Below are 12,037 nucleotides of genomic sequence, written 5' to 3' on the forward strand. Positions count from 1 at the left end.
CCCACTTTGTTATTTCACACGTAGAGAGCCCTATTACTACCATAGTATTGATACATTGCTCTTTTCTACCTTATGTTCACAGCTGCGCAGTAGCATTAAAAACACAAGCAGAAACATAAGACGGGTCAAGTTACCAACAAGTCAAATAAAAAGCTCCCCACCCCCCAGTACTTCTTTTTTAAAAAAAAAAAGAAAAGGAAGAAAAAAATAAAAGCCACCAGCAGAATTTTCGAGGAAGGCCTAGCACATACTGTTTTAGAAATACAAGTGCTGGGATAAAGAGCTTACATGAAATGCATGTGCATATACAAAGGACAACACTCCAAAAATATAATAGAAATGGCTGTTTGAGAGATATCGGACCACAACTCTTCACTTCTGCAGAAACATAAAAGAAAGATGCAAAGGGAAGCATAACCAACATCAAGTATGCTCACCAGCTCCCGCAGAGAAGAGTTGCAAACACACTTGCAAAACAGCCATTGCTTCAACCTCCCACATTTAAGGGGACTGCTCCACATAGACATGCCAGGCAAAGGTCTTCCAAGATGATCACATGGTAGCCCCCGGGGTAAATTCATGTTGCATTTTACCAAGGGGAAATTACCTTGTTATTCTGGACAGAGTTTTTCACCAAAAAATGAGAAATTGTGAATATCAGCCATGGTGTTTAAAAGGCTTGCATATGTATGGGTAATCACTATCAATCCCATTGAAATTTTTCAGCGGACCACATGCAGGGTTTCTAAAATTTAAGTTGCTGACTAGATACAACAGTTATTAGAGAAGCAAAAATATCTGCAAATAGTTAAAACTGGATATGTTTTTATGCTTGCTTGAGCAACAACCTGGAATGGTTCTTCCATGACTTGTGATGTGATTAGAACCGCTTAGTATGTGAAATGTGTAGTTCTTTAGATACATTTTGATAGGATGTATACTGGTATGTCCGCAGCTCATAAGGAGAAAATGAGGGTGAGAATTTTACAATTTTTTTTCCAAAGTTTCCTCCTATTCCCAAGGCAGAGGTGAGGAGAGGATTGGGTTCTGAGGAATTAGAAATACTCCATGTTAAAGAAAACAAGACAGATATGCATATTTAAAAAAAAATACATTATCAGCTTCCTGACTGAATGTCTGCATTTATTGTTTACTTCTAAAAGGGAAGCAACACAGTCCATTTCAAACATTCTCAGGCTTGGTTCGCTCATCTCATTCCACTCCAGTGAGAGATCTGTACCACTGCAGAAGGAAGAACAGCTACTCCTCCCTCTGCACTGGTCTGCTTATACACACACAGGAAAAGAAATACTTCCAAACCCATGTTGTTGCTGCCCATTTCTGAAGTCATTAAACACCCAGCTTTAACAGAGATCTACAAAGTACATACTTAGTCAATATGATAGTCTGTTGATTTGGTAGCAGCAAAGAAATTTGTATTCTGAGCCTCACAATCACCTGTAAGTCTTCAACCTTTTAGGAACATTTTGAGGAAAGCTCAGCAAAGTTTTGAAAGTGCCAGCCACACTGAAAGTATTATTAGAGATGGACTGTGTTCAATGGGAACCACAACAGGGAACCGTTTCATCGGTATCTACTTGCCACAAATGTAAAATTGCGTAGTAAATACCCAAAGTCAGAAACACTGAGGATTCAGGTGCAGCCAGTCGTCTTCCAAGCACACAGGAGTAACAGTGGCACCAGTTCTGCATTGCAATCCACACTGGTGTAGCACTGGGGCCAAGAGGACCTGATCTCTCTCTTTGTTCATGGTCTTGGAGCTCTAACAGAATCACAGTGAAGGCATCTTCACAAAATTATAATACAGTCACTCAAATGGTCTCAAACAATTGTTTCCAAACTTCAACCTACAGGAAATTCTTCTCCGGTATGAGACATCCCCATCCTGCTTCTCCACCAAAACAGTATCATTATGGGAGTTTCCGTTATCAAAGAGTTCCTTGGCCTTTGTTGGCAGCCACTAAGTTGTCCTATCATTCTACTGGTGGGCCTTTTTTCCTCACCTTTAATTTCCCTTAGTCTTAAAACAAGTAAAGCAAAACAAACTAACAAATGAAAAAAACCCAATAGTTTCATTTACTTTCTAAGTTTCTCTCTCTTTTTTTAAATATCAAGTACCGGAAATCCCTTCCTACTGACTACAGAGACACTGTTAGAGGAAGGCATTACAACAGCTTTGTTGTACCTTGCAAAGTTCTGCCCATGAGGGAAATGTGCGGATTCTGGGATTCTTCTGACACAGACTGATTCCCAGTCAAACTGCAGAGAAAAGACAGCATCAGTAACTTTGAAAAAGAGGATGAAGGAAGAGCAGGAGTTCAGGAATGAACAGCTTTAGTTCATTTACAGCAGCTGAAAGATTTACAACAGTAGAGCTTGTGTGAGCAACTGGAAGAATATATTTGGGTTGAACTTTAATGTATCAGTTAATACCATTTCGACTTTTACTTTACGCCACTGCGTTTTATGATTTCACCATTCAGCCTCTTCCTGCTCCCACCAAGGTGGGATTTGCTGACCACATCATCAAAAAGTTGAAGGCCACCCTCATCTGATTACCTGATGGCTGCTTTGTGCTATACACAGATCTGCAGGTTCGCTGTGGGGATTGTCACCACTTAGCGTGTATGGATCTTCCATGGGGATTTCTGGCTTCTGCTGCAGTGAACCCTGCCTGATAAACAGGTTGCAGAACTGAGGTATGCTTTAATTTAAGCACAAACAAAAGAGTTCTTCTTTTGCCTTATTTAGGATGCTTTACCAGATGAAAGCCTGTTCTAACAGGTAACTCACTAGACTCAGGACATTCAGGTCAATTCCCACTTCATCCGCAGACTCTGTATGTGACCTCCTTAATCTATTCCACATTGCTATTTCCCAGCTGCAAAATGGAAAAATTCCCTGCTTCAAAATGATGAGAGGAGAGAATCCATCAAGGATTGTGAAATACTCAGCTATCATGGTGAGGGGGAACTTACAAGCACATAGACAGTGATACTTCATTTTAAAAGCTGACCTCTGCTTCTGTAGCATTCATAGTCCTTGCTCTTTTAGACTCATTCCATTTATACCTTATGATTAATGTAAGTAATTTAGCATTTCTATTACTCCCTACATTATTATAGGAAATACAAGAAAACAATTAAATAGCTCAAAGAGGTGTTTATTGGCTGGGATTCTATGCTGAGATTACAACATTTGGGCCATAGGTCTCTCATGCATTTAGAAGCATTTTTCCCCTGGGTGGCCGCTTCATTGCTTTACTATATCATAATTAAAGCTAAATTGCATTTGGAAAAACGAAATGCTGGACATTGTGATGCATTATTCTTGGCCTGGATTTGTTTTGCTTATTCACTCAGTAATTTGTGAAACTTGGTAATTTGCAATGGGTATCCCAGTCATTAGTGCAAATTATTCTCCTTCTACTGTATTTGCATGTAATTGCCTTTTGAAATTAATTCATTTTAATTTCTTAAAAATAATTTGTTACAGGATGTTATTTTCCTTAAGAGGGTTTAATTTCTTAAAAGAGTTCTTGTAGGATTGTGATTAAGATGCATATTTAGAGGAGGCATTCTTATACATTCACCTCAGAAATTTATGCTTTGTGTATTCAGAATCAGTATGTGCCACATGCTGGGCCATGCTTAAATTGCTTGTTTGGGATATAACAGGCTCGTATTTGACTCCTCTGTGAACTAGAAGATTAAACCAGCATACCTGGGGCAGCACTTACACCATAACCATATCACATAACTTTCTAGGGAATAGGCATTCAGGAATGGCCAGAGTTTTTATCCTGAGTATCACACTGAAATCTTGGACACCTCTGTATATCCCAGACACTTAAATGGATTATTTTAGTTCACCAGTGTTTCTCATATATTAATGTATTTATTGTGTGAGGTATGGAAAGTACTTCTTCCCCCATTCGGAAAATAAAGCCACATTATGGTGCGACAAATTTTCTAGTGGAGATGAACACCGAACCTCGATCTTCAGCTATAATCACCTAACCAGGTGCAGCTCCTACACCAGTGAAATTTAGAGCATCCATGAAGACCCTTGGATATGTGGTAAAGAACAAACAGCTCAACAATTTTAAGTGAGCAATTTCAGAGTCAGAGGGAATAGAAAAGCAGGTCCATATCACTAAAAATATTCTCAGCTTTGGTGAGGCTCTAGCTAAAGCTCAGGTTGGGCGCTTCCTCCTGGTGACATTAACATTTCTGTTAGAATGAGGAAAGAAATTATTGTGTGACAAAACCTGATACTCTGCACAGAAGCTCCAGCCGGGTTTTTTTCGGTACATTGCTGGCTATTAGTTAAATATGTGCTTAGGAGAGACCCGAGTGCAACCTTTTACTCCAGTGACTCCAGTTACGTTAAAATTTCAGCCATGAAAGGCAACAAACTAGATTTTTGGAAGGTGACACTCTGACTAAAAGGTAAAAAAAAAATAAAAAATAAAAAAAAAATGGAAATTTGCTTTGTACAATGATTCCTTTCAAAGTGATGTGCTTTGTGCTGTTTAAACCACTGAATGACAGTATTCCTTTTCCTTTCAAATCTTACTTTATCCAGACTCAGTAGATTACCCAGCAGGTATCTATCTATTCATGCCCTTTGGTTGCACAAAAGTCTCACTGAGACTTTGAGTACCATAAGGAATTTTTATATCACGTATTTAAATTAGCGTGTGTGCGTAGGTGCACACACAATACAATACCAAAAGCTAATATAAGGTAGTGGCATAATACTAAGGCTTTACATATGAGCAAAAATAAAGAAAAACTATCCCTATGATATGTACCAGTGCAATTGGATGATTCTGCACAACTGAAAACCAAGGCAAAAGAAGCCAGATATCACATCCACAGTCATACCCCGTTCACATGTGACTGGTGATCACAACAAGCAGTAGCTCATTTAGTTTATTTACTAAGCACTGGGAATGCACTCTTGAGTGTATATAACACAGGAAAGAAAGGGAGACTGTGCTTGCAGGAATTTTCACTCTAGGAGACAGACAGGCAGCAGCTGAGACATAAAGCAGCAAAGCAAATAGAATAAGCACACCACAACATGCGTTGTTTGTGGCCAGCAAGGCTGCAGCAGCTGCAAAAGTCATTTGGAATGAAAGCTTGGAGAGGAAGGGTAAAAAAGGAGTAGTTCTTATATCCTAACTGGTCATCCTTCCTTTTCTCTTTTCTCCCCTCCAAGATGGGGGAAAAGGAGGAGTTTGCTTTTCTCAGCACTTAGCAGAAGATCTCCTTGGGATGACAGCAAACAAATGGTTAGTCTTCAGGACATTTTTTCTGAAATTTATGTTTCCTAAATAAAAAGCCTTGTAGGGAGTAGACACATTACAATTTTTGTTTCACAGAGATTCTATTTATAGTCCAGAGGGTTTTTTGGAGTAGTTTTGCTCATGGATGGCAAAAAAAGTTGGGGAAATATATTTGTGGATGTGGAGTTATAAAGAGATTTGAGCACTGAGATGGAAAGCTTAAACACTTAAACCTAATGCAGAAGGCGGAGAAAGCTCCCAGGTTCTGGGCTTTTAAGACAGTTTTAAGGCCATCAGGTAGAAATGGACTGACGGGAATATAACCCAACAAACTGGAAATCCAGAAAAAGCAACATACTAAAGAAGCATAACAAAGGCAGCTAGAAGCAGTGTACCAACTAAAGTCCAGAGCTATGTTTTCAGATGAGGATAGAAAAAAAAAAAAAGAAACAAAAATTTTTTACAATATATGAATAGGAACACTGGCCAGATTACTTCCAAGGGAGAATATCCTATTTACAGAGCCCTCTAGAGATTCACTGGGATCATTCAGCTGACTGTATTGAAGAACCACTTCAGTTTAGTTTCCTACCTTCCACGTTGGCAGCATATTTTTGGCTATTAGCAGTTCTCCAAGGATAATAATTCTCTAAGCAGCAAAGAAATTTTCCCCTTTTCCTCACCAACAAAATCTTAGAAGAACAGCAACTGCCCAGAGGGTAAGAGCTCAAAGCAGAATCAAACTTGATGCCTGAAAGCTGGGAACTATCTGACAAAATCACAGCTTGTGTAGGAGGACAACTGCATTACTCGTATTATATTTCCTCAATGTATTTCTTTCTGTCAGTCCAGTTTTCTTATTCTTTCTGCAATCTAGAGGATATCTCTGTATCAGCTACAGCTCTATCAGTAAATTAAACAGTCCTGGGAACGTTCATAGAAATGCTTCATTTTATTGTATAGATGCAGCCATAGTATCTAGAAAAAAGCAACAGCTGTTTCCCTATTGCTTTATGAAGCTGATGACTGGATGAGCTAATCTAGGTAGAAAGCTTACTGATGTCCCTGCAAGTTTTCAATTCAGTTATTAGTATCATTTGCACTAACTGCTCTGGGAAGTGTTTCCCATCCCCTCTTGTGGATGACTGCACCTATGTAATAGGTAAGATATACTACAATTTGAAGGATGAGTATTCATACAGTGTTTGTGATTTCCAGACTGAATAGAAGACTGAATAAGAAGTCACAGATTCCGGGAGATGATGTAAGCTCACTCTTGCTACAGGTATATGTCCTGGTTTTCAAGTGCGGCCAGGTAGAGCTGGATAAGGAAAACTGGAAGGCAATGTAACCTAAGAGCCATTTGTATTTCCTTCCCTGAATTCTGTGGGTTTTATTCTAGTTCATCTTCTATCACAAAATTGACGCCAGCTTCTGGTTCCTCCTTTTCACTCCAGAGCTAGTAAAGGTCTTTCAGGAAGAAGATGCCCAGTCACACACTTTTCTCCCCTTGGTCACACACTCAGAGCTGGGGAAGCTCAGGCAGAGTTGAAATAACTCTTGCAGAGTTGTTATTATTAAGGAGGCTGATGGGTGACCTCATTGCTCTCTACAGCCTCCTGAGGAGGAGAAGCAGAGGGAGGTGTTGAGCTCTTCTCCCTGGGATGTAGCAATAGTACGCATGGGAATGCTTCAAAGCTGCATCAGGGGAGGTTTAGACTGGACATCAGGAAGCATTTCTTTACCAAGAGGGTTGTCAAGCACTGGAACAGGCTTCCTAGAGAGGTGGTCAATGTCCCAAGCCTGTCAGTGTTTAAGAGGCATTTGGACAATGCCCTTAATAACATACTTTAAATTCTGGTCAGCCCTGAAGTGGTTAGCAGTTGGACTAGATGATCCTTGTAGGTCCCTTCCAACCGAAACAGTCTGTTCTATTCCATTCTAATGTTCTGATTGATTATTAGAACAGACAATTATATCTCAGGAGCCAAGAATTTATTCCTATACAGAGGCAACGAGTCAGCCCTTGAGTATCTCCACTGACTTTTGTGGAGTTATTCTCAAACTAAACCTGTGTAAATGAGTAATGAACCAATGACCTGATAAAACTTGAGGATATGCCAAAGAAGGAGTAATGAGGATGACAGATGAATCAGGCAGAACGAACTGAGTTACTTGGTGTCCTGGGTCTATTCAAACAAAATATTCTTACTGCAGTGAAATCAATGAAGAAACATCTGGGGAGAAGAGATATAGGCCCTATCAGCACTGTATCTTGGGAGCTGTATCCTAGAATGCAGTGACTCAAAGAAAATTTTGTGAGTTATATTGGATAAGCCATGGTGAATGCCACACTGGGGTAAGAAATGCTAGTACATTTCTTAACGCACGAGATGCTAGAGCATGGAGACTGCATATAGGGAAATGATTTACCTCTGTTGCATTCATGATGCTGATACTAGAAAACTGCATACATTTTTAATAGACACATTTAAATGTATTATAAACACTGGAGAGGGGGCAGGGAAATGCCAGACAAATTACCTCAAGACTGGAGAAAATATTTTACAGTAGCAGACTTAGGAAGTTCAGTCTGTTTACTTTACCAGAAGAAAAGATTGACAGCTAACTTGATGCCAGCATATAAATATGTTCATGGGGAGAAAATGTAAGGTGCTAAAACAGCATCTTTATTCTTAAAATGAGGAAAGACATAGATACATATTTGGAAAGAGAAACCAGAAAAATTGAGGAAAAAATCACACACTTTTTTTTTTTTTTTAAAGTATGGTCAACACACAAATTAAACTACAAAAGAAAACAGTGGATGTTTTCAGATCAGGGCTAAATATTTTCCTTGTATTCTTGTATTTTAGTCAGCCCTAAACCTGAGCTCAGTACAAGGGCAATTAGGTGAAAGTTAATAGCTGGTAAGAGATGGTATGCCAGAATAGATAATAAAATGGTTCCTTTTGACCCGAAACACTGGATCCAAAGCCTGTCCCCTTCCACATGATGGGCATCCTTAGCTGCCTTTGTATTTGTATGCTCTTGAATACAGATTTCATATATCCTTTACGGGAGACTAACTCAAGAGTGGAAATTTATTGTCACTTTTGCACTCTTGCTTAAGATACCTGGAAAGAGGGAAGGATGAGCCAGAAGTCCCTCCTTACTGTTTTCAAAATCATTCTTTTGTTCAATAACCCACTGGAAAAAAAAGAATATCAGTAGATGAAATACTGAGACAACTTTAATGAGAGTTACTAGAGAAATACTGTTTCAGTGGTTTCTACATACTTTGTAAACATACTGTTTTCCAAGCCCTCTGTTAAACAGAACAACAACAAAAGCTGTAGCTAGTTCTATTTTAGTGGCTTGAACAACAGTGGTAACAAACCCAGCAGCTTTTCTTTTCCCTTCCAGAAAGCAGCAATGTCAGCTAGAATTGGCAGCATGCTGAAAATAAAATGAAGCCCCAAACTGCCGAGAGACAAGTGTTGACATTTGCCACACCGTTGTACCTCTAGGCTTCTTTGCCTGTAGTTCTGTACAAAACTTGTCGGGTTTGTGCTGCTATTTAAAAACAGGATTGGGGCAAGTTAAAGTGAACTAGTAGTTCAATAACTTGTTCCTCTGCCTTTGTTCTTGTGATTACCTTTCCAGAATGACAGTATGCATTTCAATTGAAACAGTTGACAGTTTTCGTATGTCCTCATTGTAACCTTTCTATGGAACTATTTTTTTCTTTTTTTCTTTTTTCTCTTCTCTTTGCTATTTATGCTACACCCCACTGGTAGTAACCAGTATTTGTTAAGGTGAACAATGTCCTTTGGGACATTTAAGACACAAGGAACAAATAGGTCTCTGTTCTAGGCAACTTTTGTTGAAAATAGAGAATATAATTCAGAAACAAAACCACCCTGGCCGATCCAGAGAACAATCCAGCAGACTATCTTTATTTCTAGCATGACCATATACTGTATAAAATATTATGGAAGGGCCAGATCCAGCCACTCATGCTAAAGAGAAGTTCTACAGATTTCAGTGGGAACTACTTATTGCATTATTTAATATTACTGAGGGACGCAAAATCAGTCACGTAACAAGTGGATATATTTTTACAGAAATGGATTAGCATCAGTAAGCTTTGCAAAATAGAAGTGAGGGGTTGAATGCAGATTTCTGTACAACTACATATGAAAGGAATTCAGAAGACAGAGGAGAGACATTTAAGAAAGGCTTCATGACAGATAGAGAATATAAAATTAGGAAGGAAAGATAAGAGTACATATATAGACAAGGGAAGCTGTATAGGGCACTGAAGGGAAAGAGCATTATCTTAAATTTCTTGAAGAAAGAGAGCTTGGATGAGGCCTTCTGAATAACATATTCAGAATGGCAGTCTAAGGTTATTTGAGCTCTTGCACTTCTGATAGACAAGGATAAGATAAGACTTCAGCTGGAAAATATTAGAGTAATAAAATAGCAACCTGTGCTGGAGACTAAAGAAGATTTTTGAGAAAGGAAATCAGAATCAAAATTTTATCATAAGACTTTGTGTTAGGAGACAAGACAGTAACACCCAATGTGCCTTTGAGGGAGCTTGAAAGATTGCCATGGGTAGGAAACTAAGGAAATTTGCATCAGTGGAGGAAAAAGTGAACTGGAGGGATGATCCTAAATGAAAACATGCAAATGTCCCTTGCATCAGGACTATGCAAAAGGCAATCCAGTTTCAACACAGGGGTAGTACACAAGCAGATGAGATCATTCACAATTTCAATGAAGAGACAAGCTGGCAGGCAGAGGTTTTAAAATACAGGTGACTGAAAGGTGCACCTAGGTTGCGACTTCTTTAAATATGAGTTCTTGTCATCTCCCATTAAACGTCTTTCAAAATGAACTACCTTGAGGTAATACATTCACAAGTGACCAAGTATCCATTTAAGAATATGCCAGCAGGACTGAGGAATTCAAATTGAAAGATAATATGGAGGAGGAGAACTCAACAGCAAGGAAATAATTTATTAGTATAAAAGAACCATGGGAGAAAGGTGCTCTGGTCAAAAAGAAGTCAAAATCACAGTAAAGACAATAGAAAGAAACAATAAAAATAAAGATGATGCCTTAAGCGCCATTCGGGGAGAACAATTGGGGTTTTGACTGAAATCAGTAGAAAAAGAGACTGTACCAAGGACTATTAAAGATGAGCCCAGAGGAATAATAAAAAATAATGAAAACATCAAAACACTTTAAATCAGGTTTTTTTTTTCAATTAACTGTTCTTAATGGAAAATCAAGGCTTACTTTAATTAATTTTGCTTTTTCCCCTTTTGTAATAAAACTGAAGACCAAAATAGTCAATCTTTTTGTTTTTCATATATCGTTTTTCTTCAACTTATTTTCAAGGGAAAAGTGGAAATTGAAAGAGGAGGAATACTGCATTTTCAAACAAAAATATTATACTGTTTTTTGAAACTAGAGTACCCGGTTACTTTTTGAGCTATGCAAACCAAAAATTATATCAAATGATTAAACATGAAGAGGTAAGTAGGGTGGCATTAATGACAAAAGATACATGTTTGGAAATTATCAGACTTGCAAAGTAAAAGAAGCAAAGGCTTCATTTCTTAGAGGTTAGAGTATAAGAATGAACAACCACAGTGTAAATCAATGAGTAGCAAAATGCAGAAACTATCTTTTCAGCCTTACCAGTCTAATGGATCTGTAAAATCAGCAAAAATGCAGAGAAATCAGGTCTCATACTAGTAGATCTTGACGTATCAGGGTTTTTAGGAAGGTAAGGCAGAGAAAGCTATGTCCTGACTGGCATGAGTTTTTTCTTGACAGCCAATAACAGCTGCTGTAAGATAAAGAAAGGCTGTTTTGCGTACACTAGGGCTGGATCCAGGATGCATCCTGATTAACTCTGTTATCCAAATGGATCTTTGTTTTTGAAAGGGTCTGGGTTATAACATGTAAGTGTGAAATAAATGAGAAAAGCATACAAGGTTTAGAGACAGGAAACTCCATGGAGACAAATGGAAAGGTAATTGCACAGAACAACAAAGGGATTTATGTAAATGTGTCTGGGTATGCTAGGTGAACTTTTCAGTGACTGCCTCTCCCCATGCAGGGGAGTTCAACTTTTAAAGACTCTCTCTTCCAACACTCTCTTTTTAATCTTGGGGTTTTTTTTCACAGATTTCTGGCTTTAATTGTGCAGATCTTAGACCTTAAGGATGTTGTTTTCAGTTAATTATGATATATGATGCTGACATGAGGTCAGAACTTAATTAATTTCAGTTCTTTGACTACTTCTAAAAGGCAGCAGGATAGGGGAGAAGATGAATACTTTATGTCTTCCGAAAAACCAACAACAATTACTTTAAATAAAAAGACCTTCTCTCTCCAGGAGTAACAAAAATGTAGTGTACAGAAATAGATGGCACAATTTGTGACTGTGTGAATTTTTTATGAAGATATATTTCCACATTTGCTTCTCCCAGATCATGTGAGTTACAAGCACGGTTTCTGATAAGTATCCTATTTTTGTGGCTCTGACTGCATGCTGCTAATTCCAGTTTTAAATAATGTATCCTTAAGTGGCATGTGTATGTTTGTGTCTTACGAACCCATCAGAGAAAAGAATATTGAATCTAATTGATCCAGTTTTGACAGCCACAGAAGACAGTATTGTATTGGAATATGCAATTGGTG

At 38.3% G+C, this 12,037-nt stretch overlaps 1 long non-coding RNA gene across 1 annotated transcript in view; it reads right to left on the reverse strand.

Moving 5' to 3' along the window:
• Nucleotides 1–11,104, reverse strand: part of LOC138685611 (uncharacterized) — a 223,006-nt gene extending 211,902 nt beyond the window's left edge. The window contains exon 1 of the long non-coding RNA XR_011324908.1: nt 11,030–11,104. This is a non-coding gene — a long non-coding RNA (uncharacterized lncRNA). The remainder of the gene's footprint in view (nt 1–11,029) is intronic.
• Nucleotides 11,105–12,037: the final 933 nt, after the last annotated feature.

The sequence above is a fragment of the Haliaeetus albicilla genome, chromosome 6 (genome assembly GCF_947461875.1).
Source record: "Haliaeetus albicilla chromosome 6, bHalAlb1.1, whole genome shotgun sequence".
NCBI classification, from domain to species: Eukaryota; Metazoa; Chordata; class Aves; order Accipitriformes; family Accipitridae; genus Haliaeetus; species Haliaeetus albicilla.